This window comes from Scyliorhinus torazame, chromosome 22 (assembly GCF_047496885.1).
Source record: "Scyliorhinus torazame isolate Kashiwa2021f chromosome 22, sScyTor2.1, whole genome shotgun sequence".
Lineage (NCBI taxonomy): Eukaryota > Metazoa > Chordata > Chondrichthyes > Carcharhiniformes > Scyliorhinidae > Scyliorhinus > Scyliorhinus torazame.
The window spans coordinates 60,137,981-60,163,547 of NC_092728.1; the positions used below are offsets into that span (position 1 = coordinate 60,137,981).

The 25,567-nt window shown below is 50.3% G+C and overlaps 1 long non-coding RNA gene across 2 annotated transcripts in view; it reads left to right on the forward strand.

Moving 5' to 3' along the window:
* The window catches only part of LOC140398815 (uncharacterized), a 149,477-nt gene extending 144,743 nt beyond the window's left edge, over window positions 1–4,734 (forward strand). For both annotated transcript variants that reach the window (XR_011937566.1, XR_011937565.1), the window contains one exon: window positions 4,361–4,734. This is a non-coding gene — a long non-coding RNA (uncharacterized lncRNA). The remainder of the gene's footprint in view (window positions 1–4,360) is intronic.
* The last annotated feature ends 20,833 nt before the right edge of the window (window positions 4,735–25,567 follow it).

The window sequence follows — 25,567 nt, forward strand, 5'->3', positions numbered from 1 at the left end:
TGGAGGACTATGTGCAGTTTTGGTCCCCTTACTTCAGAAAGGATATTATCGCCAGAGAGGGAGTGCAACTAAGATTCTCCGGACTTGTTCCGTGAATAGTGAGACTCTCCTATGAAGACAGATTGATCAAGCTGGGCCTGTATTCTCTAGTGTTTCGAAAACTGAGGGGTAATCTCATTTAAACCTACAAAATACTGAAAGGAATAGACAGGGTAGATGCAGGTAAGATGTTTCCCTTGTTTGGGGAGTTTAGACACAGGGGGCACAATTTCGAAATAAAGAGGAAGCCACTTGGGACCAAAATGAGAAGGAATTTCATTGCACAGGGTGTTGTGAATCTTTGGAATTCTCTAGCCCAGTGGGCTGTGGAATCTTAGTCATTGATTATGGTTAAGGTAGCGATTGCTAGATGTCTGATTAACAATAATGTAAAGGGTTTTCGTGAAAGTGGGTGTAAAGGGCATTGAAGTGTCCAGTCAGCCATGATTGTATTGAATGGAGGAGCAGGCTGAATGGCCTACTCCTGTTTCTATATTCATATTAACCTCATTGCTACATACAATCAGGTTCCACTGCAATGTTCATAGGCTGCACGCATCAACAGTGGTTCCAAACTGTAACTTGCTCGCTTGAAGCCAGACTGCACTGTGTAAAGTGAGGTTATGCCTGCATCTTAAATGAATTGTGGCTCACCTACCTGCTGGGGTGGTGCAGTCCATGAATCTGATCTAGGAAGCAGAAAAAAATGGCAGAGCATGGGCTTCAAGTTTTTCGGGCACTGTACTGGAAACCTTGGTGGAGGAGCTGAGGTTCTTCAGGTAGTGGAATTGCGCCCTAAACACTCTTAGTGGCCTCCTACTGAGATACCTTCTCCCTGTACTCCTCTCTCTTCCAGCAACTTGCCCTGCTCTGTGTTGTCTCTATTCATCCTTCAAGTCATACAGTGTTTTCTATAAAAATGCAGGTTCTTGCTTTCAAGGAATTGCAATAGATTTATAATAATAGTTATTGGGAAAATAAAAACCATCTTTTGTAGATTTGGAGTGGAATAGTGTCCAGGCATTCTGTGGCCCTGATCTTAGCTCACAGGATTGGAATAATTGCCATGAGCACTTTCTCAAAGCTAAGATTGTAGTCCATTAAATTAAATCTTGTAAATTCAAATATTCAATCCATAGTGCCTGGGATGCAGGTTCTATTCCGGCCTCAGGTGACTGTCTGTGTGGAGTTTGCATGTTCTCCCGGTGTCTGTGTGGGTTTTCTCCCACTGTCCAATGATGTGCAGGTTAAGTGGATTTGCAATGCTAAAATTGTCCCTTGGTACCAGGGTTATGGGGTTACAGGGATTGAGTGGGGGAATGGGCCTAGGTGGGGTGCTCTTTCAGAGGGTTGGTGCAGACTCAATGAGCCGAATGGCTTCTTTCTGCACTGTAGGGGTTCTATGATTGATTCTCCATCAGTAGGAAGGATGAGCTATGTCTGGTAAACACTGAAGTATTTGCCTTTTCATTATTCAAGCAGTCAATGAATGGGTTTGGGTTGTTTATTCAAACAAGGTCCACCAGTACCAAGACTCAGATGCCTGTGAGAGACAGATTTTAGCAGGGGCAAAATAAAAAGGGCACACATGTGCCACTGCTCTGGTTGTTGTGCAATGGAACACATTTCCAAGTGATGGCGAGGTGATAAATTTGCACAGCAAAAGTGATCCAAAAAATAAGGTTATTAGGAAGAATCAGAGAGAGTTTCAGTTCAAAGGAGAATTAAATGAAACATGAAATGAGTCAAATTTGAAAAATAAGGTAAAGCAAAACATTGCTATAAATTGTAAGGGAGTAATACAAGAGAGCATTCATTAGCATTGGGACAAACTACATTGAAAATTGATCAAGGTTTTTCCTCAGAGTGATAAATCTTCCTTTTCAAATTCTAAGGGAAAAGTTTATTGAAGGAACTCTCAAAGTACGTCACATCCACTACATTATTTTCAATGTTGTCTGCAGAACAATGCCAGCAGCGCGGGTTCAATTCCCGTAACAGCCTCCCCGAACAGGCGCCGGAATGTGGCGACTAGGGGCTTTTCACAGTAACTTCATTGAAGCCTACTTGTGACAATAAGCGATTTTCATAATCTTTCATCACATGGGTGAATAGAGAGGGAAAAAAGTCAGTGATAATTAAAATGGACCCAGATATTATATGAAAGAGTTCTGCTTCTAAAGACATGAGTTTCAGCAAAAAGAAGAAGGATCAAAGAACAATACAGCCACAGGAACAGGCCCTTCGGTTCTCCAAGCCTGTGCCGATCACGTGTCCTATCTAGACCAACCGCCTATATCTTTCTATACCCCATCTGTTCATGTGCCTATCCAGAGAAGTCTTAAAGGTCACCAACGTATCTGCCTCAACCACCTCACTTGGCAGTGCATTCCAGGCCACTGCCAACCTCTGTGTAAAAAACTTCCCCCGCACATCTCCACTGAACCTATCCCCTCTCACCTTGAACTTGTGCCCTCTTGTAATTGTAATTTTCACCCTGTGAAAAAACCTCCGTCTCTCTAGGCAGAACAATCCCAGTTTATTGAATCTCTCCTCATAGCTAATACCCTCCATACCAGGCAACATACTGCTGGTAGTTGGTGACCAGAATTGGACACAGTATTCCAAATGTAACCTAGCCAACATTCAATATATCTAACATAATTTGCTAGCTTTTATACTCAATACCCCGCCCGATGAAGGCAAGCATTCCATATGCTTTCTTAACCCCCACCATTTCCACCTGTGCTGCCACTTTTAAGGGACTGTGGGCCTGCACGTCCAGATCTCTCTGTGTGTCTATGCTCCTGATGGTTCTGCCATTTATATTATAGCTCCCATCTGAATTGGATCTGCCAAAATGCATCACCTCGCATTTGTCTGAGTTAAATTCTATCTGCCATTTCTCTGCCCAATTTTGCAGCCTATCTATCTACTGCTGTATTCTCTGACAATCTTCGTCACTATCCACAACTCCCGCAATCTTAGTATCATCCGCAAACTTGCTAATCAGACCAACTACGTTTTCTTCCAAGTCATTTATATTATATATATTACAAACAGCAGAGGTCCCAGTACCGATCCCTGTGGAACACCACTAGTTAGAACCCTCCATTTGGAAAAACACCCTTCCACTGCTACCCTCTGTCTTCTATGGCCAAGCCAGCTCTGAATCCATTTAGCTCATTCACCCTTGACCCCGTGTGATTTAGTCTTTTGCACCAGCCTGCCATGAGAGAGCTTGTCAAATGCTTTACTAAAGTCCATGTAGACAAGGTCCACAGCCCTTCCCTCATCAATCATTTTTGTCACCTCCTCTATATTGTAGAGCTTACCTCTTTCTGGCTGTAGAGTCCTGCATTAGTCCCTTACAGTACGAAGTCTTACAACACCAGGTTAAAGTCCAACAGGTTTGTTTCGATGTCACTAGCTTTCGGAGCGCTGCTCCTTCCTCAGGTGAATGAAGAGGTCAGTTCCAGAAACACATATATAGACAAATTCAAAGATGCCAAACAATGCTAGGAATGCGAGCATTAGCAGGTGATTAAATCTTTGCAGATCCAGAGATGGGGTAACCCCAGGTTAAAGAGGTGTGAATTGTCACAAGCCAGGACAGTTGGTAGGATTTCGCAGGCCAGATGGTGGGGGATGAATGGGGCCTGCGAAATCCTACCAACTGTCCTGGCGTGAGACAATTCACACCTCTTTAACCTGGGGTTACCCCATCTCTGGATCTGTAAAGATTTAATCACCTGCTAATGCTCGCATTCCTAGCATTGTTTGGCATCTTTGAATTTGTCTATATATGTGTTTCTGGAACAGACCTCTTCATTCACCTGAGGAAGGAGCAGCGCTCCGAAAGCTAGTGACATCGAAACAAACCTGTTGGACTTTAACCTGGTGTTGTAAGACTTCGTACTGTGCTCACCCCAGTCCAACGCCGGCATCTCCACATCATTAGTCCCTTACATCAGAGGTGGCAAAGCCTTCAGTCCCTCTGTTACACAAAGGAGATATTAGGAAATTGGGTCCAGAAATGAGGCCCCAATTTAGCAGGCAATTTAAGGGTTAAACAGACTGAGGGAAAATACCCTGCTAGCACAGAGTCCGAGGGATACATCCACCCTGGCTGAGTTATATTGTCCCAGTCAGACTTAAACTCGTTAGTGGGAATGCACAGGATGCCCCGGGACCATTGTTCTTTGGGGATACTCCTGCCTGACCAGCTATTAGCCCATTACAGAGTTTGATGGCCTCTTTGTCTGTCAACGGGACATTAGCTGCATATTAGTTGCATGGTTCTGTTCTTTTTTATAAACAGGAATGGGCAATCAAACAGCCGAGGAAACCCTAGCAGAGAACCTTTGTTTGAGAAGTCTTTGGAAATTGACCGAGAAAGGTCATGAAAGTTACAGAGGAGAAGGCTTTGGAAATGAACTGAGAGAGGACATGAAAGTTGCTACCGAGGCAAACTTTGAAAAATGGTTCTGAACCAATGTCCCTCACAGAAGAAAAATGGCGTTGTAAATGCAAATATTGCCTTTGTCTTCCAGTGGCAAGAGGGCTGCAAGTTCTTAAGGTGCTGTTTAATGGAAACTAGTGTCTTAAGGAAAAGAAACTACATGTAATCTGCAATAGTTAGGGTTGAAGATTAAAAGTTTAATTATTGTTGTCTTTTATTTTGTTTTAATAAAGTTAGTTTATAAAATAACCAAGTCCTATTTCTTATATTTTCACTCTTGGAACAAATCGATCTTTCCACACCGTCTTAAAAGTTTAAAAGATTGGGGCTCTGGTTCAGGCTCTTACCCACTGTTGAGAGCTGACCAGGCATCCGTAACCGCTCAGCATTCTGGAATTATCTTTCAAAACTTCTTTGCGTTATTATCTTTAACCACAGCTTTCTTCTTCAACTATGCCTTGGTCACTCACCTGAACTTGTCCCCTTCTTCATGCTCAGTGACCACACTGTCCTAGTGAAGTATCTCATGATGGTAAGGCACTGCACAATTGTAAATTGTTGCATGAGGGAGCATGGGCAAAGAAAAACAAGAGGTAGGGAGCACAAACACAGCATCTGGATGTTATTTTCAGTGAGATTATGAAATTTTCAGACGAGAAGAATAGAATCATAGAAAAGTCACAGCACTGAAGGAGGCCATTCAGCCCATCTTGTCAACACCCAGTCCAAGTTCACCCAGGTGACCTTTTTAATCCAATCTTTCAGCACCCGGTGCATAGCCCTGTAGCTGAGAGCACTTAAGGTGCAGAATCAGGGGCGTCATTCTCCGACCCCCCCGCCGGGTCGGAGAATGCCCGTTGGCCGCCGTGAATCCCGCCCCCGCCCCCGCCGAAGTCTCCGGTACCGGAGATTGGGCAGGGGCGGGAATCGGGCCGCACCGGTTGGCGGGACCCCCCGCTCAATTCTCCGGCCCGGATGGGCCGAAGTCCCGCCCAGAAATTGCCTGTCCCGCCGGCGTAAATCAAAGCTGGTATTTACCGACGGGACCAGGCGGCGTGGGCGGGCTCCGGGGTCCTGGGGGGGGCGCGGGGCGATCTGACCCCGGGGGGTGCCCCCACGGTGGCCTGGCCCGCGATCGGGGCCCACCAATCCGCGGGCGGGCCTGTGCCTTGGGGGCACTCTTTCCCTTCCGCCTCCGCCACGGCCTCCACTATGGCGGAGGCGGAAGAGACTCTCCCCACTGCGCATGCGCGGGAAACTGTCGGCGGCCGCTGACGCTCCCGCGCATGCGCCGCATTTCTGCGCCAGCTGGCGGGGCAACAAACGCCATTTCCGCCAGATGGCAGGGCAACAAACGCCATTTCCGCCAGCTGGCGGGGCGGAAATCCCTCCGGCGCCGGCCTAGCCCCTCAATGTTGGGGCTCGGCCCCCAAAGATGCTGAGCATTCCGCACCTTTGGGCCGGCGCGATGCCCGTCTGATTGGTGCCGTTTTTGGCACCAGTCGGCGGACATCGGGCCGTTGGGGGAGAATTTTGCCCATTCTCCCCCAACGGCGCGATGTCCGCCGACTGGCGCCAAAAATGGCGCCAATCAGACAGGCATCGCGCCAGCCCAAAGGTGCGGAATACTCCGCATCTTTGGGGGCCGAGCCCCAACATTGAGGGGCTAGGCCGGCACCGGAGGGATTTCCGCCCCGCCAGCTGGCGAAAATGGCGTTTGTTGCCCCGCCAGCTGGCGAAAATAGCGTTTGTTGCCCCGCCAGCTGGCGCGGAAATGCGGCGCATGCGCGGGAGCGTCAGCGGCCGCTGACAGTTTCCCGCGCATGCGCAGTGGGGAGAGTCTCTTCCGCCTCCGCCATGGTGGAGGCCGTGGCGGAGGCGGAAGGGAAAGAGTGCCCCCACGGCACAGGCCCGCCCGCGGATCGGTGGGCCCCGATCGCGGGCCAGGCCACTGTGGGGGCACCCCCCGGGGTCAGATCACCCCGCGCCCCCCCCAGGACCCCGGAGCCCGCCCACGCCGCCTGGTCCCGCCGGTAAATACCAGCTTTGATTTACGCCGGCGGGACAGGCAATTTCTGGGAGGGACTTCGGCCCATCCGGGCCGGAGAATTGAGCGGGGCCCCGCCAACCGGCGCTGCCCGATTCCCGCCCCCACCCAATCTCCGGTACCGGAGACTTCGGCGGGGGCGGGGACGGGATTCACGGCGGCCAACGGCCATTCTCCGACCCGGCGGGGGGTCGGAGAATGACGCCCCAGGTACCTTTTAAAAGAGTTTCGGGTCTACCCTCGACATAGGAACAGTCTGAGTAATTTATGCCGCTTAGGTTGTAAATGTGTTTCGGTTGTAGATTGAGTTGGACAAGTTAGAGAAAAACTAATATTCCTGTCCTTTGATCCACTTTTATATATTTGAGCTTTATAAATTCCAGGTATTGAGAGGTGGACACTCAGAGTGATAGATCAGATAAGGAACTTTGTCACTCAATAACTTTACAAAAGTAGTGTGGTGCAGCTCGAGAGTACATTTGAGTTTCAGAGCGCATAGTTTGGAGAATTCAAATAAAAATATAAAGCCCTTATATAATGCAAGGCTTGGAGCATCCAGACATGCAGCATACAGTGGGCAGAAGAAGGCCTACACTAGACAGCGATAATCAGGATCTGAAGAGCAGGCATGGCACGATGTAGGGAATGCTATTCAGCTTAATGGCTCCCAGTTAAGAGGATAAACTTTATGGATTACTTACCGAAGTTAAATGAAGGCTTAGGGAGAATAAGATTGATGTTATTGAAAGCGATTGAAGAGATTGGCCTGTCTGAGTCTCAGTTGAGGAGCCAGTGGGACTGGCAGACACATTTTAAAAATCTTTCGGCACCGGCTGAGGCTAGATACTGCGAGTATGTGTGCATTTAACTGAATCAACACCCGAGACAAAACCACAAATGCTAGGAACGACTTTAAACTGCATGTCTCGATGTTTCAAACCTCATCTAATCCAAGGATAGGGGGCAGGATTCTTTATCCAGGCGCACTAGCTTTCTGGTGCGGTGCGCCCCCGCCGACAGCGAGATTCTCCTTCCCGTCAGCTGGCAAATGGGGTTTCCCATTGGGGGCTACCCCACGCCGGCGGGAAATACCCTGGTGTGGGTGCACTGCCGGCGCAATGGAAAATCTCGCCAGCGGAGAATCCAGCCCCGGTGCTTTATATTTAATGCTCCAAATTTACACGCTTTAAGCTCAGTGGAAGACGGTGGTAGAGGGGCAATGTCACCTAACTAGTATTATAGAGACCCAAGAAACTGGTCTGGGGACATGGTTTCAAATTCCACCATGACAGCTGGTGGGATTTTAAATTCAATTCATAAAATCTGGATTTGAAAACTAATCTCATCAGTAGTAACCCTTAAGCTATCTCCAATTGTCATAAAAACTGATCTGGGTCCCTCATGTCCTCGAGGGAAGGAAATCTGCCATCCTTACCTGGTCTGGCCTACATGTGATTCCAGGCCCGCAGCAATGTGGCTGACTCTTAGCTGTCCCTGAAATGACCCAGCAAAACACTCAGTTAAAGGGCAATTGGGATGGCTGCCTTGCCAGCGAAGCCCGAATCCCATGCAACAATTTTTAAAATTCCTGGGCCGGGTTCTCCATTCCCGAGATTAAAGTATTGATGCCGGGGCAGGATTAGTGGAATTCTCTGACAGCAAAACTGGGGCCGCCTCTGGACGAATTCACCGACCGTTAAGTGTCTCGTACCAGCGTCACATGGAACACGATCGATTCCAATGAAAAACGGGTTGGGATTTGACTGGGTCGGGATTGGTGCTCGAGAGGCTGACAAGCTGCAGCCACATATTGGCACTCCCCCCCCCCCCCCCCCGCACACATACTCATCCCAGCCAACAAAATGGCCCAACGTGCCCATCCCGTTGATGGGTCGGCTGGGGCGACAGGATACCTAGCGGGGTGGCCTGGGGGGGGGTGGCCCATACAATCAGTGACACTAAGTTCACAGTGGGCAGTCAGCACGTGTGCAGTGGTGTTCCATGCCCGCCCACCCCGACCCCACAGCCCACCTCCTGGCCACCCCAGCTCCTCACCCTGGCAAAAGCCCCCTGCCAGCAACACAACTGTCAGCACCCTATGGTGAGGTTGGACATTTTCTGCACCCCCTCTCTTCCCCCTCAGCAGCTATGGCATCTGAAAACACAAGTGAACCTCGGCATCGGTAATTCCCCCCCCCCACCCCCCCGGCCTCCAGTGGAGGTGGAGAATCGCCGCGGCCCCGGAGAATTCCGGCTCAGGCCCGCTAATGATATGCCAATAGTGTTTACTGAAATTAAATGAAATGAAATCGCTTATTGTCACAAGTAGGCTTCAAATGAAGTTACTGTGAAAAGCCCCTAGTCGCCACATTCCGGCGCCTGTTCGGGGAGGCTGTTACGGGAATCGAACCGTGCTGCTGGCCTTCCTTGGTCTGCTTTAAAAGCCAGCGATTTAGCCCTGTGCTAAACAGCCCCTGTTGTACGTGCGGAGCGGAAAGCACTGATTTCGCTGCCAAGGCTCCGGAGAATTGCAAGTTGGTGTGAACCTTCTGCCCGCTACCATTTTGGCGTCAAAACCGATTCTCCGCCCAATCATGTTTTGTGTCTCCGGGGTCCGTCAATGGAGAATCCCGCCCCTTATCTCTTATATTGGGTGGATACTTCTTTCTTCTAAGCTTCCCTTTCCCACTCTTATTCACCCAAGGACTATCCAGGTACAGCTTTTTTAATGCACCATCGTCCCTCTCCCTTTTCAAGCTCTTCTCCTTTTTACAACATTCCAGTTCCTCCTTCTGCTCTTTTAAAAGTCTACTCCTTGCCGCTTCACAATCACGTTCCCTTTGCCTTACACTGATAACTTAAACCACCCCTCTTTTACGGGCTTGTCACATACTTTGTGACCAAATGGACACACGGACCCAGGGAATAACCCAATACCTCCTCCACCGAGAGAGATGGTTTCTTTACATCTTTTGTGACTGTTAGAAAGTGGATTCCTGGATCCACTGTTAGAAGAGAACATAGAATCCCTACTGTGCAGAAGGAGGCCATTAGGCCCATCAAGTCTGCGCCGTCCATCTGAAAGATCATCATGCCAAGCCCACTTCCCCACCGTATCCCTGTAACCCCACCTAACCTGCACATCTTTAGACACTAAGAGACAATTTGGCATGGCCAATCCATCTAACCCCTGCACATCTTTGGGACTGTGGGAGGTAAATGGGATTACCTGGAGGAAACCCACGCAGACACGGGGAGAAAGTGCAAACTCCACACAGATGGTCACCCAAGACCAGAATTGAACCCGGGTCCCTGGAGCTGTGAGGCAGCAGTGCTAACCACTGTGCCACCGTGCCACCCACTGTTCTACTCTAAATGTGATTGTTGCCATCCTTTACTACCTGTCTCCATTCCTTCTGTCAGGACAACTCCACTGCATCAATTCCATTGATGACCAATCCATCCACTGTTGTTTTCTTTGAATTATCTAATGTCAAAATCTTGTCGTCCAAGCTGGAATGTGTAAGGTAAATCCAGAATTTGTCGATGCCGGTCAACAAACCCAGGCACTCCTTTTCAATCTGCGCATAGCGCTGTTCTCTGAGGGTCATGGCCCGCGAGGCATAGGCGACCGGGGCCCATGATGCAGTGTTGTCCCGTTGCAGGAGTACCGCCCCAATGCCGGACTGGCTGGCATCAGTCGTGATCTTTGTGTCCCGAGTGGTGTCGAAGAACGCCAATACCGGGGCGGTGGTGAGCTTGATCTTGAGCTCCTCACATTCCTTCTGGTGTGCGGGCAGCTACTAGAATTCTGTTGCCTTCTTGACCAGGTAGCGAAGAGCTGTTGTGTGCGAGGCAAGGTTGGGAATAAACTTCCCCAGGAAGTTGACCATCCCGAGGAAGCGTAACACTGCCTTCTTGTCTGCCGGCTGTGGCATGGCTGCAATAGCTGCCACTTTGTCGGCATCCGGCCGCACCCCTGACTGGGATATGTGGACCCCCAGAAACTTGAGCTCAGTTTGGCCAAAAGAGCACTTGGCTCGGTTGAGGCGCAGGCCCTGATCTCATTTCCGTGCAAAGATACGTTGGAGACGACTGACGTGCTCTTGTGGTGTGGTGGACCAGATGATGACGTCGTCAACATAGACTCGTACCCCTTTGTTGCCCTCCATCATCTGTTCCATGATGCGATGAAACACCTCGGATGCCGAGATGATGCCACACGGGATCCTATTGTAGCAGTATCTGCCAAAGGGAGTGTTGAAAGTGCACAGCTTCCTGCTGGACTGATCCAGTTGAATCTGCCAAAACCCTTTGAGGCATCAAGCTTGGTGAAAATTTTAGCCCGGGCCATTTCGCTCGTGATTTCTTCCCGTTTGGGTATGGGGTAGTGTTCCCTCATGATGTTGTTGTTCAGGTCTTTTGGGCCGATGCATATCCGGAGCTCGCCAGATGGCTTTTTTACGCACACCATGGAGCTGACCCATGGCATTGGATCCGTGACCCGGGAAAGCACTCCTTGGTCCTGCAGGTCCTGCAGCTGCTGCTTGAGGTGGTCCGTGAGTGGTGCTGGGACTCTACGAGGTGTGTGAATGACCGGGGTGGCGTCCGGTTTGAGCCGTATTCTGTAAGTGTAGGGCAGTGTGCCCATGCCCTCGAAAACCTCCTGGTTGTGGGCGAGGAGCGAGTGGAGCTGCGCCCTAATGTCGGCATCCGGGAAATCGGACGTGCCTTCTGGAGACAAAGTGTGTATCCGCTGAACGAGGTGGAGGATCTTGCACGCCTGTGCGCCTAACAGAGAGTCAAAGAACAAAGAACAAAGAACAAAGAAATGTACAGCACAGGAACAGGCCCTTCGGCCCTCCAAGCCCGTGCCGACCATACTGCCCGACTAAACTACAATCTTCTACACTTCCTGGGTCCGTATCCTTCTATTCCCATCCTATTCATATATTTGTCAAGATGCCCCTTAAATGTCCCTATCGTCCCTGCCTCCACTACCTCCTCCGGTAGTGAGTTCCAGGCACCCACTACCCTCTGCGTAAAAAACTTGCCTCGTACATCTACTCTAAACTTTGCCCCTCTCACCTTAAACCTATGCCCCCTAGTAATTGACCCCTCTACCCTGGGGAAAAGCCTCTGACTATCCACTCTGTCTATGCCCCTCATAATTTTGTATACCTCTATCAGGTCGCCCCTCAACCTCCTTCGTTCCAGTGAGAACAAACCGAGTTTATTCAATCCTTCGAGGATCCAACTATCTCAAAAGACAGTGTGGCTGTGTATGAATTGTGTGCAACCTCGAGCTGGCAGGACCCCATGGCCGGGATAACGTTTCCGTTATAATCAACCAGCTGACAGTGGGATGGCAGAATCCGTGGTTTAACCTTCAAGGTGTGGAAGGCTGACCATGCAATGAGATTGGCGGAGGCACCAGTGTCTAAGCGGAATGTGATTGGTGATCGGTTGACCGTTAGGGTGGCACACCATTTATCGCCTGGATCAATGCTGTGCACTGGCATCGGCTGGTGGGTCCGACTTGGGGACATCCGGTTCTTGTTTATTACCGCAACGCGGAAGGGATCCCGGTCATCGGTATCACCAGTCTGCACGTCGTCAGGGTATGACTCGGTGTATGGGGGTTGAATGGCCCGCACGTCCCTGCGAGGCTGGCGGAATTGCGGAGAGTTGGCAGGTTGAGCTGCTCGACAGCAGGCAGCGTAGTGGCCCATCCTGCCACAGCGGAGGCATTGGCGCGCTTTGGCCGGACATTGCCGCTTTAAGTGTGCGGATCCACATTTGCCGCACGTCGTGACGCCATGGCGTTCATTACGCCACCGCGCATGCGTGGTGCTGTCCTGCGTAAAGCGTGCCTGCGCATCACGTCCCTCTGCATCAACGTCCCCTCTTTTGGCGTGTACAAGCGCGGGAGGCCTCGGAAAGCGTGCAAAATGGCCGCCCTCGTCCGGGCCGCGGGCCGTGAGGAACTCGATCGACTGGACCCGCTCGGCCTCATAGGACCCCTGCCGTGCCGATTCAGCCGCCTGGAATTGGGAGTACCGGCTGGTCGCATTTTCGTGGAGGACGCAGGTCTCGATGGTGGTGGCTAGGGTGAGGCGCTTTATTTTGAGGAGCTGCTGGTGTAGGGTGTCCGAGGTGACCCCAAAAGCTATCTGATCCCAAATCATGGAGTCGGAGGTGGCCTCATAGCCGCAGGACTGCGCGAGGATACGGAGGTGTGTCAAATAAGATTGTAAAGGCTCATCCTTACCCTGCAGGCGCTGCTGGAAGAGGTACCTCTCGAAGCTCTCATTAACTTCCACGCTGAAGTGTTCCACAAATTTTAGAAGGACCGTCTTGTACTTCGTCTTGTCCTCGCCTTCTGCGAATGCCAGGGAGTTATAGATGTGGATGGCGTGTTGCCCCGCCGTGGAGAGGAGGAGGGCGATCTTCCTGGTGTCCGATGCATTCTCCCTGTCTGTGGCTTCTAGGAAGAGTTGGAAGCGCTGTTTAAACAGCTTCCAGTTGACGCCAAGATTTCCAGCGATCCGGAGCGGCTGCGGCGGGCTGATGGTTTCCATCGCGCAGTATGGCGGGTTTCTGAAGAGGTGCAGGTAGGTCTCACAGTCGCTGGCGAGTTTCCAGACCTGGTATCATGTCGTGTTGGGTGTTCCGATACACAAACGAACCAACACGGTTGTGGATGGTACAACTCTGTTTTATTAATCTGTACAATAATAACTATTAACTTCTGTCTGTGGTTCATACTTCACCAGCTAACCTGTGGACCCAGCCCTAGCACTATCTTAGTGAGGCACTCAGCACATAGTGTATGTCTGAGTGGCACGCTGTGAGCTCTGTGCTCTGGGCTATCTCCTGGTAGAAAATGAGCGGGAACTGTGGTGTTCCCTGTTTTATAGTGCGTGTGCTCTCACTGGTGATTGGCTGCAATGTTGTGTGTGTGTTGGTTGGTCCAACTACCTGTCCATCAGTGTGTGTGTGTGATTGCACCATGATATGTTAATGTTGATATCATGACACTTCCCTCTCCACCATCCTTTCCCTCTATGTTTTATGTGTATGTGTCGGTGTGTGGAATGGGGTGAGTTGGAAAGGGCGTTTGGGTAAGCGGTATTAGATAATCAGTCAGCTTAATTATATTGACTGTTAAATAGTAAAAGGCTATTTGTGTTAAATTGTTTGTGGTGTTCTTTGTGTTGCTAATTTTGAAGATGGTTGGCATGGTGTTCACAAAGACCACAAATAGCTTTAAATTGAACAAAGCTATAAATTTATTAAGACTACTTAATTGGATTAGACACTTACTCCTATACAATACACAGTTGATAATAAACTTATCTACTATTAATCTCTACATATTACATTAACTATGATCTGCTCTCACTCACACTATCTTTTCTTCAGTCTTTCGTCTAGCTTTCTCCTCAACCTCTCACCCATAAGGCTTAGCATCGATGCCTTATATAGCAGTACATCTATCTCCCTCTAGTGGTTGATTTAGACATTGCATTAACCCTTACATTTCCTTACATTTATGATAACGTCACACTGTTGACTGCAGTTTATTGGGCTCAGCCAAGGCCCTCGGTTATTTTAAAATGTGACTCAAGTGGGACTGGAATTGACTGCACACTAGCCCAGGGGATCGTGACAAAGTATGCAAATATTCCACAGAGCAAATGACCAGATTTCTCATCCTGCCAAACCCGCACAAACTGCCTCCTCCTCCAATTGGTCTGTATGTCTCTTGGATTGTGCCCAGCTTCATAAACTCTTTGAGAACAAAAATGTCATTAAAGTCCATGCTGAGTGCAACCCTCTTACCCAACATGCTGCAGGACTTCAATCAATAAGTTGAGGAACTGAGGTAATGATTCGGTGTTGCATAACGAGCAGGTCATGAATTCTGCTTAAATCTCAGATCTGCAGTTCTCCTAGTTAATACGTGGAAGCTGAGACACACCCAGCTCTAACTGTGCTGTATCCAATTAGCAAAATTCCAATTTACCTGCATCTTATCTTCAAAAATGTGAAGAGCATTGTGAAGTTAAAGACAGAGAAAACACAGCTTAGAACTGAAGGATGATGACCTGAGCAATAAGCAAAATTATTCCGTGGCCATTTGTTCTGCAAGAAGAGCCCTTTTGAGGCCTGAGGAGCTTGAATTGGAATGAGTTAGTTGCGTAAATGACATTACTTTTCCTTCTATGTTTATGAATTTATATTCAAAATATAAAGATAAAGAGTAGTTCAATGAATATTTATTCAATAGCACCAATAGCTTTGGTGGGCCCAAGGGTTGAGGAGTAATTTGTATTTGGTTAATTTGCAAACAACAATACCACAGGCAGTTGGACAGCGGGTAGCTAGTTGAAGAACTGTTTAAAGTAGTACTGATTCTTTCCTCTCCACAGAGGATAGAATAATCAACAGCTCATGAAGGTGAAAATATCCATTCTGCAGTTCGTTGCAGTTTGCTCCAAAGAATACAAATGGTATTAGGATACTCCAAGGACTTCACAATCTCAATGTGTCTGCACGATAAATAATGATCAGCGTGGAGGAAATCACCAATGTAAATGTTAATTCAAACATACGCTGCTTTGGATACCATGAGGCATCATCGTTATCTTTTTCTTTAAATTGTTTTTTAGATACGGGGTGAGGTTTTCCCTTTTACAACTCCTCAATATTATATGATTCAAATGAAAAAGATGGGCAGTTTTTAAGGCAATGTTCAGATGTTAACTCCTTTCAGCTTTGAGTGATTGAAGACAATCTTTCATCAGGACCAGGAGAAAGCCAACTATCCCCTCGGCCTTATTTCACTATTTAATTAGATTACGGTTGATCTGCCCTTCAACTCCATTTGCCCATCTTTGATCCACGGCCCTTTATAAACCCAACATCAGCTCGAGATCTTCCTTTTCTTTTATTTACAATGATCAGATAATTGTTGTTGTTGTAACCAATTTGCTTTGTGCTGACGGCGTTCAGACATGTCGGTGATGGGAAATTGAGCCTGTTCATATCAAGCACTCAGTGTTAGTATTGTGCTCTCCCAGGTGTACAGCATAGTCCATTCTCAAGTGAGGCTCCTCTGCTCAGCTCCCTTATTCACCAGAAGGAAAAGCATTTGTTTGGACACAATTTCAGCATCAAAAATAAATACCCAGTTTCCTCAGAGCACAATTGTCAATTATTGCTGAATTAATAGTTTTTCAGGTATGCACCCACTAAGAATTGAATTTAAGACGAGACACAAATCCAGAAAATAGGGAGAGCGTTTTAAATAGGCGAGAAGAGGTGGGTTGGGGCCAGGTACGTCAGTACATCCAGAGACAAAGGGCGGGATTCTCCGGCCGCGTCCGCCCGCGACCGGGGAATTACGTCTGAAGTCAATGGACAGCTCCATTGTCCGCGTCTTTCCCGTGGCGTTAATGCGGTGGAATCCAATCTAAAGGATTACAGCCACAACCTGGCTCCACTGTACCAACTTTCAGCTTCCATTGTGTTTGGCTACGTGGGAATAAATAGGTCGTTGGAGTGGGTGCATTTATTAGTGCAGGTGGATGGGCAATGGAGACATAGGGCAGGAGATTACGTTCTCCCGCCAGAGGAGAATTGCTGCTGATTTGCGCCCCCAATGGAAGCGCAGGTCAGGAAGCAATTCAGTATCCGTCCCCATGCAAAATGATACACAGCGAGGAATATGAGGGATTCCTGCTATTGGACTGCCATTTTTGGTGGGACGCCCAATTGCGAAGACCCGTTGTTGGGCCCCTCTCCCCCCTGCATCGTAAAGGATCCCCCCACCCCATGAATTTCTGGGAGCCCCCTTTCCCCTAAGTATAGGGGTGTCCCGACCCCCCAGTTCAGCACTTTAAAACCACTCAAGTATGAAGGGGCATTATTGGAATGCACTTGGGGTTACAGCACTTTGAGTAGATGAATGAAGCAAGGTTCACAGCTGTTTTGTGAAAGCTGTCAATCACAGGCCACTACCAGAAATGAATGAATGGCTTGCAACTAATGGATCTGAGGGGTTTAAACACAGGTTAAAGCTGTTCTCTTTCCAGGAATGGGGACATGGTACTTCCAGGTGAATGTTACAACTGTAATCTTTTTCACTGCGCATTCTCGACTACTCTATAGCTTTCAGACAGGGGTCTTCTTTCTGGCGGGGTCTATGATAGGGGGGGGGGGCTCATTACAGGATCTCTGTGGGGGTCCATTTAGTTAGGGGATCCCTGTGGGGGCTTCCTCTAGTTAGGGCGATCCCTGTGGGGAGTTTCCTTACTTAGTGGTTTCTGTGGGGGGGGGGGAGGTTGGGAGGGGGGGAGTCTCTTTATTTAGGGGGTCTCTGGGAGGGTCACTTTAGTTAGGGGGGGTCTCTGGGGTGCCCCTTTATTTATGGGGTTTCTGGGGGTATCCCCCTTTGTAGGGAGTCTCTCTGGAGGGTCTTTTTATTTGGGGGGTCACTGGGGGGTCTAGTGGGGAAGATTGGGAATGTCTGGCATCGTGTGTGTGTGGGGGGGGGGAAGAGTGGCCCTTGGGAGGATATTGGGGGGGCAACACCCTTAAGGCCACCCTTTTGGCCCACAGTTAGGTCCACCACATTAGGGCAACATTTGTACATCGCTAATTCCCGGCCCGGAGCAATCACACCGACTGGGAGAATCTGGTGCCAGGCCTGTTAAGTGGATACAAATGGGTCATTAAGAACCCTGATCCCATCACTAGCCTGGGGGCCAGAGCATCGGTGCATAGCGGTCAATTCAGCGTCCAGCACGAACCTCAATTTTGGCTGAATGCTCGATTCTCTGCCCAATGGTGACCTGTATTGCCGGTGTCGCGTAGCAGAGAATCCAGGCCACAATTTAAGGTGAAAGTTGGAAGAAGTGAGGGCATTGTGACATGAATTTACATTTTGTCCTATTTAGTGTCTGCAATTCCCTGGGGCTTGGGAAACCTCCCTCTCCGAGTCTCCTTTTGCATCACGGTAGAATAGTGGTTAGCACAGTTGCTTCACAGCACCAGGATCCCAGGTTTGATTCCCCGCTGGGTCACTGTCTGTGCAGAGTCTGCACGTTCTCCAAGTGTGTACGTGGGTTTCCTCCGGGTGCTCCGGTTTCCTCCCATAGTGCAAAGATGTGTGGGTTCGGTGGATTGGCCATGCTAAATTGCCCTTAGTGTCCAAAAAGATTAAGTGGGGTTACTGGGTTATGGGGACAGGGTGATGGTGTGGGCATGGGTAGGGTGCTCTTTCCAAGGACCGGTGCAGACTCGATGGGCAGAATGGCCTCCTTCAGCACTGTGAATTCTATGATTCTATGATTGGGGCTTGTTTAGCACAGGGCTAAATCGCTGGCTTTGAAAGCAGACCAAGGCAGGCCAGCAACACGGTTCAATTCTCGTACCAGCCTCCCCAAACAGGTGCCGGAATGTGGCGGCTCGGGACTTTTCACAGTAACTTCATTGAAGACTACTTGTGACAATAAGTGATTTTCATTTCATTTCTATGATTCTCCCAGTGGATCTGAGCCTCTCTTTTCATTTCCTTATACCATCTCCCTGTCTGGGTGAGCTACTTCCTCAGGTTTTTTTTCTTGCTACTTAATTTTCTCCTTTCAGTCGCCTTTTCTCTCATCTATACTCCTTCTCTTCCCACTCGGTCTCCCTCATGTCCCCCCCTTCTCTTATTCTCTTCATATCAGTCGCAGAGGTCAGGAATACGGGTTGACAAATTGCTTATGGATGAAGGAACAATATGGTGGAACAGTCCCTTCTCATAATAGTACATTATACAAGAGAGTACAATAGCATGAAGTATGGAATCAGAAGAGGCCATTTAATCCACTCATTGTTCTGATGCTGTACACTTTTTGTTTGCTGTCTTAAACTTTACCTAGCTGGCTGGATGTCTGGATGGACGGACGGACATCATGGCGGCAGATGTTAAAATGTGACTAAAATGCAAATAAAACAAATAATCATAATTCATAACAGTTACAGACAATCAGTCCAATAAAAATGAAGTAAAAATTAATAAAATGATACACAATTTCAATCATTTCAACATACAAAAAATTACAACACATTTAAAAAATGCAGATTTCCTTAATTTACAAAATAAAAAATGAAAGGTTTATTGCAGTCTGCATTTTGTATTAAAGTCCATGAATCATGTGCTGTCAGGTCATTAAATTCTGAGTCATTTATATACTATTTATGAGTTTTATAAGGTAGCGGATTGGGCTGTCTCTTGATCTATTCATTCTATATTTTATTTGTGGAATGGTCTCTTTTGTCCCTACATGCATTTACGTCTTTGTGGCTCTGGTAGAAGACAGTGGCCATAGAAGGTGGGATTTATGGGTTGAAATAATTCAGTGATACCTTGAAGGCGTAGATTTGTGTCGCCGACATACTTGTTTCAAATGTTGCTGCGTCATTTCAACCTGGAGACTTCAAAAAGAAAGTAACATTTTCCCCTTTTCTTCCTCACATTTGCCTCAATTCTGGCATAATGACCTTTAACACATTGCAGCCGAAAGAAAGGCACCTTGATAACTGCTGTTCATGACGCTAAATTTGTTAGGAAAGTCAGTTTTGCACCCCTGACTACATGAGAACTGATGTTGGTCAAGGCCTGACTGGTTTAATAGTGGCTGCTCTCTCTGTCTCCCCCCCCCCCCCCCCACTCCTCCCCCACTCCTTGTCATTTTGCATCCATGTGCACCCGCTGTTATTGACCACCTTGTCATGTTTTTGACCACTTAACTGATCGCCGTAGGACTGGCTCGAGTCCCGCTTATTTAAAATCGTATTTGGGAAATTAGAACTCTCGTAATGACATATCATAACAAAACTGTGAGGCTTGAACATAAATCCTGACAATACATGCCTGCATTTTTCTTTTCAGCAAGTCCTAAATTAAGAACCAAATATTAAGTCACTTTTAAGCCAGCAAAGCTGGGAGAGAATTAGCATTTCAATTTGAAATAATCTGATTCGCAATGATTTTTATCCCTAATGACCTGGGGCTGGATTCTCCGTTTCTGAGACGAAGTATTGACGCCGACGCAGAATTTGTGGACTTCCACGGCAGCAAAACCAGCCACACACCTGGACCAATTCAGCTACTATTAAGGGGCTAGCACCGGTGCCACGTGGAACACAATCGATTCCAATGAGAAATGGTGCGGGATTCACCAGTTTTGTGATTGGCATTCAGGAGGCTGACAAGCTGCAGCCGCACTCCACACTGCACTCCCCACACACACCCATCCCAGCCAACAAGATGGCAGCACGTGGACGACGTGGAGGAGAGGCGGCTGACCCTGTATCCTGGCCCGATAAGGAGGCTGTCGGCCACCGCCATTCGCCATGCTTAGGTACAGGTGGCAGAAGCCGTGAGCGTCATAGGCAACACCATCCGGACCAGACAGCAGCGCCAAAAAAAAATGCAGAACCTTGTCAGGGCGGCCAGGGTGAGTAGACAGCACTGTGACCCTGGCACTAGCTCCTGTTCCACACACCCGTAACCCAACAAGTCCCCCCTCCACCCCCCCCATCTGGAGGGCAGACAAATCCCTACCCTGCACCACATACCGGCATCCATACCTGTTGCCATGGTTGGGTGCCCTGGCCACTGAGGCCAGCAGCTACCCACCCTCTGTGCTGCATGCTGCACTGTCTAACACTGTTGTTTTCTACCCCCCCCCCCCACCCCCCGCCCTGCCCCCGCGCCACACCTCCCAGGAGAAGGCCGCCCACAACCACCGGGAGCGGGACAAGGCAGGATAGGGAACCGCCGGATCTGCGACCCCTAACCGTGGCAGAGCAGAGGGCCGTGGACGTGTTCGGCGGCCCGGAGGATTTCGACCACAGGCGAGGAAGTGAGACCCTGCTGTCTTTCAGTTGTCCGTGACGCGTGTGTCAACCCCCACTCCAAAACGCCAGCCCCAGCCCTAAACACCCCCACACCAGCCTCTGCCCCACCCTCACCCCCACACCACTCTCACCCCCAACTCACCTTCACACCACCCCCACCCGCACACTCATCCCCACCACCCCCTGGCCCACTGTCTGAACATGCGTCTTGCCTTGTGTCTCACAGGAGCAGCTGCAGATGGGGTGGGTCTGTCCATTGTTCCCCCGCCCCCTGCCCCCTTAGACAGTGCCACAGCCGGAGACCCCCCCCCCCCCCACCCCCCCCCCCCCCGTGAACCAAGCAGGAACGAGGATAGCAGCTCGGATGGCAGCCATCTGCCCGAGACTCAGATCCCGGAGCTCAAGTAGGAGATTGACACTGGTTTTCTGTCACAGCTGTCTCCAACGGCCCAGAGACACTCACCTCGGTTGGGCACTTTTGGCACTCAGCACACAGCTGCTCCGATACAGCAAGTGGAGGTAGGAACTCCCGAGGAGGCGGACGGTCGGTTGGCGGTCCGACACTAGGGACTAGCTGCCATCCAGATGGGTTTCAGGCTTCTGGAATGGACAATCCCATCGATTTGCAGTCGCAAAGCCAGGAACTGTACGAGGGGTTGTCGGCGAGCTGCACCTGCAGCTGTCGTTGGAGGAGTCCAACCATGTGTAACAGCAGGAGGTTGTGCCGACCATGCGTGCCACCCAGGCCAACATCGCACAGGTGGCGTCCGCAGTAGATGTATTGGGGCGGCGGGTTTTGCTATGGATCAGCATATCCAATGCCTAGGGCCTCTTCACTAAACTGCCCAGCACAGGGTTGCCGCCTCACAGGCAACCATGTGCCAGAACCATCTGGAAATCACAGCTGCGCTCCTGAGCGTGGCCCAGTCACAGCAGGCCATGACTTGGAATGTCGGCGGCATTGCCCTGGCGCTAACTGATGTGGCATAGACAGAGATACAAATGGAGGTGGCCCAGCCCCAGAGGGAGGTGGCGCAGTCACGAGCTGATGTAATGTAAACCCAGAAGGTGGTGGCACAGTCGCAGCATGATGTGGCGCAGTCCCAGATGGAGATGGTCCACTCCTTGTGCTCCATGGTTGGGACCAGAGCGAGCCTCCAGGGACTGGCAGTGCATGATGTTAGGGGAGCCTCAGGGGATTGCTCAGCTTGCACCCCTGTCCCATGGAGTAGCCCAAGAGCCATCTTGCACCCCGAGGGAGGGGGAGGTGCTGGGGCCCATGCCGGTGACTCCCAGAGGGGAGGTACCGGAACACTGTAACAACTCAGACCCCCCCCCTCCTGTTTCTGGTGCATCTGGCCAGTATCCCCATCCCCCGCCCATTGGTGACTCTGGAGGCAATCAGAGTGTCCCTTGCACGTTAACCCTGTGCTCATAGGTGCTCATCGGGAAACATGCACCTGCACCCGGGGCATCCCGTAGATGGTGGAAAACCCTGCTGCCCAGGCATCCTGGTGTGCTCGGCCCACATTGAAGTGGATGTATTGAGCTGCCTGCACATATCGAGCCTCCGTGATGGTGCGGATGCAGTGGATTGTGCTGGAGAGGAACCTATGCACCGAGGTTTGTGGGACCCCGGGCAGGTCCTCACTCAGTGCCTGGAAGGAACCTGTGGCATAAACGTTCAGGGCAACCGCCACCTTGGCGGCCACTGGTGAAGGGTGTCCTCCCCCATACCTCCACGGTGCCAGGTGTGTGATGATCTGGCAGATATGTTGCACTGTCTCCCTGCTCAGTCAGTGTTTGAAGTCATTCCCGGTCCGGCACACCTTTGAATGACAGGTGCAGCTGGTACACACGAGGCCTCATGCGGCACCTCCTTGGCACTTCCTCCTCCTCGGCCTTTTGGGCAGCTGGCTCTTCATTGGGCGGCTGCCTCTGTTCCTCTCCAGCACGCTCCACTGCTGACCGCTCCGCTGTTGCACGCTCCGCTGCTGCAGCTTTGTCCTCCTCGAGCACCTCCATCACGTACAGCCGCATGGCATCGCCCAGGGCTGTGGCAACTAGCAGGAAGGCCACCATTGCTGGTTTTCCAAGAACCATTTTCTGTAGGGGGTGATAGGCTGATGTGAGCATGGGGCATATCCTTATGCCCAACCAGGTACAGTGGGCTACATTGTGGCACTGGTTGGCACTGCGGACTCCACTCCCGCATGTCCCCCACCCACCCACGATCTCCACACCCCTGGCCCCGTCATTGCCCAGTACCATGGGGGCCTCTGGCCCTGGAGCTTGTCCCTGCTGCCAGGGGTACCATCGGCTGGCACTGCCCTTGCCAGGGGTATGCTCCATGGCCCCCGCCTTGGATAGGCCACCTGGTGATCCCTCCAATGTGTGGGGGATTTGGCGGGGGTTGGGGTGCAGGGGTGGTGTTATAACCTGCCTGCTTACCACTGACTGGGGACTAATGGCAATCCTACAATCCTTAGGGAGTATGAGCTTCCCCAATGAGGGGGTGGAGAAATCATTAGCAGAGTCTCTGCATAAATAGAGCTGGCCAGTATGGAACCAGCTAGAGAGAGGAGTGAGCAGCAAGAGAGTACTGCTGCTACTATTGTGTATATATATATATATATATATATATGTATGTAATTATAAACAAATGTTATTCTACAATTCGTGCTGGATTCTTCGTGGCCCTCAGAAAACTGGCGACGAGGGTTAAAGTGGATATCTGTCTAGGCTGCTGAAGCCACCTCCCTGGATTTTTGTTCGGTACAGGTTGGAAGTTTTTTTTCTATTACACCATGCCTCTGTAAAGACGTTTGGATGTCTTTGATGCTGTGCTGGAAAGTTGGAAGCAGTATGCACAACGGATGCGTTACTATTTCCAGGCAAACAACATCACCGAAAACGAGCGCCAGGTGGTCATTTGGCTCACCGCGTGCGGCCCGCATACGTTTGGTGTGATTAGGAGCCTTAAGTAACTAGCTGTGCTGGACACCAAGACGTTTGATGAACTTGTGACCTTAGTGAGGCAACATTTTAACCCAACCCCCTCCAGCGTTACCGGCTTAATACTGCTGAGTGGATCCCAGGAGAATCCAGGAGTTTCTATCCAGGCTACGCAGGATTGTGGAATACTGTGACTATGGTGAGACCTTGTCAGAAATGTTACGCGACCGTTTGGTTTGCAGTATTAATAACGCGGCCACCCAGAGGAAGTTGTCAGCCGAGCCAACATTGACTTTGCAACAGGCCATTCAAATAGTATTGACTTGAGAGAGTGCAGAACGAGGAGTGCAGGAGCTACAGGGAATGGAGGTGCATGCTTTGGGGCGCAACCCCTTCCGTTCAAAAGCGTCTCCCCGCACCCCTGCCGTACCTTGGGCGGGGCTGCGTCCGGATTGACGCCAATGGCCGCCGGACGTTCCTCCCCGAAGGGAGCCTTCTCCAGAACCGATGGATGAGGAGGCATGTCAGTGTCAGACTTGTAGGCACCGACCCCGTCACGGAAGGTGGTCCTGGGGATGCCAGACGCGCTGTCGTTCCAACAGAAACTGGGGCCAGCCCAGGGGCTGTACCTTCCATGTGGATGAACCTGCAGCGACTATTCCCGAGGTCGTGGAGACGGAGGACGACTGCCTGCAGCTGCATTGAGTGGCAAATCCCCGTGTGCCCCCATTAAGGTGACAGTACGGGTCAATGGTCACCCGCTTGAGATGGAGTTGGACACTGGCGCAGCCGTCTCCGTGATCACCCAGAGGACATTTGACCGACTTAAGCAGGGTATACAGACCCTTACATTAATCGACACACAGGCCAGGAAGGACACCTACACGGGGGAACCATTGGACATTGCAGGAACGACGATGACACCTGTTGTTTATGGAGGCCCGAGTGGCGCGTTTCCCACTTATAGTGATGCGCGGCGACAGGACCAGCCTGTTGGGTCGGGACTGGTTGCGCCATTTGTGACTGCAGTGGCAGCACATCCTCCAAACAGATTCTGGAGGGTTGATGGAGGTACTAGGACGGTACCCAGGTGTATTCCAGCCCGGTTTGGGGAAAATAAAAGGGGCCATAGCCCGTATCCAAGTCGAACCAGAAGCCACGCTATTTCTGGGCGCGCCCGGTGCCTTACACTTTGCTCGAGAAGGTAGAAGGGGAGCTCACTCGTTTGGAGTCCTTGGTACTCGAAGGCCCGTCCGTTTCGCTGACTGAACAGTGCCAATTGTACCAGTAATGAAGCCAGATGCCTCAGTTCGCTTGTGCGGCGACTATAAACTTACAGTGAATACGGCTTCCCAGCTCGACCGATATCCAATGCTTCGCATAGAGGATCTCTACGCGAAGCTTGCAGGCGGACTCTCGTTCACGAAATTAGATATGAGTCACGCCTACTTACAGTTGGAGCTGGACCTTGCTTCCCGGCCATATGTAACTATTAATACACACCGGGGTCTGTGTGAATATACACAGTTGCCCTTTGGAGTATCCTCTGCGTGCGCTATCTTTCAACGCGTCATGGAGGGCATCTTGAGAGGTTTACCGCGTGTCGCTGTCTACTTAGACGACGTTTTGATTGCAGGGACATCGGAGCAGGAACATTTGGAAAATTTGGAGTCTGTCCTTAGACGCTTTTCAGGGGCTGGAGTCCGTTTACGTCCTACAAAGTGCGTCTCTCAGGCGAAGGAAGTAGTCTACCTGGGTTATCGGGTGGACCGGGAAGGTTTGCACCCCGTCACAGAGAAGGTGCGTGCAACTCAACAGGTCCCTGTCCCGACTGTGACACTTCGCACCTTCGTTCTTTCTTGGCCTCGTAAACTATTGCGGGAAGTTCCTCCCCAATCTGGCAACTACACTGGCCCCATTGCACCTTCTGCTAAAGAAGAATCACACCTGGGTTTGGGGTCAGCCGCAAGAAACCGCTTTCCGGCGGGTAAAACAACAATTGTCATCGTCTAGGTTACTAACCCACTATGATCCTGGAAAGCCTTTGCTCATCATGTGTGATGCATCCCCGTATGGTATTGTGGCCGTCCTGTCCCACAAGATGGAGAATGGGGCCGAGCGGCCGATAGCTTGCGCCTCCCGCATCA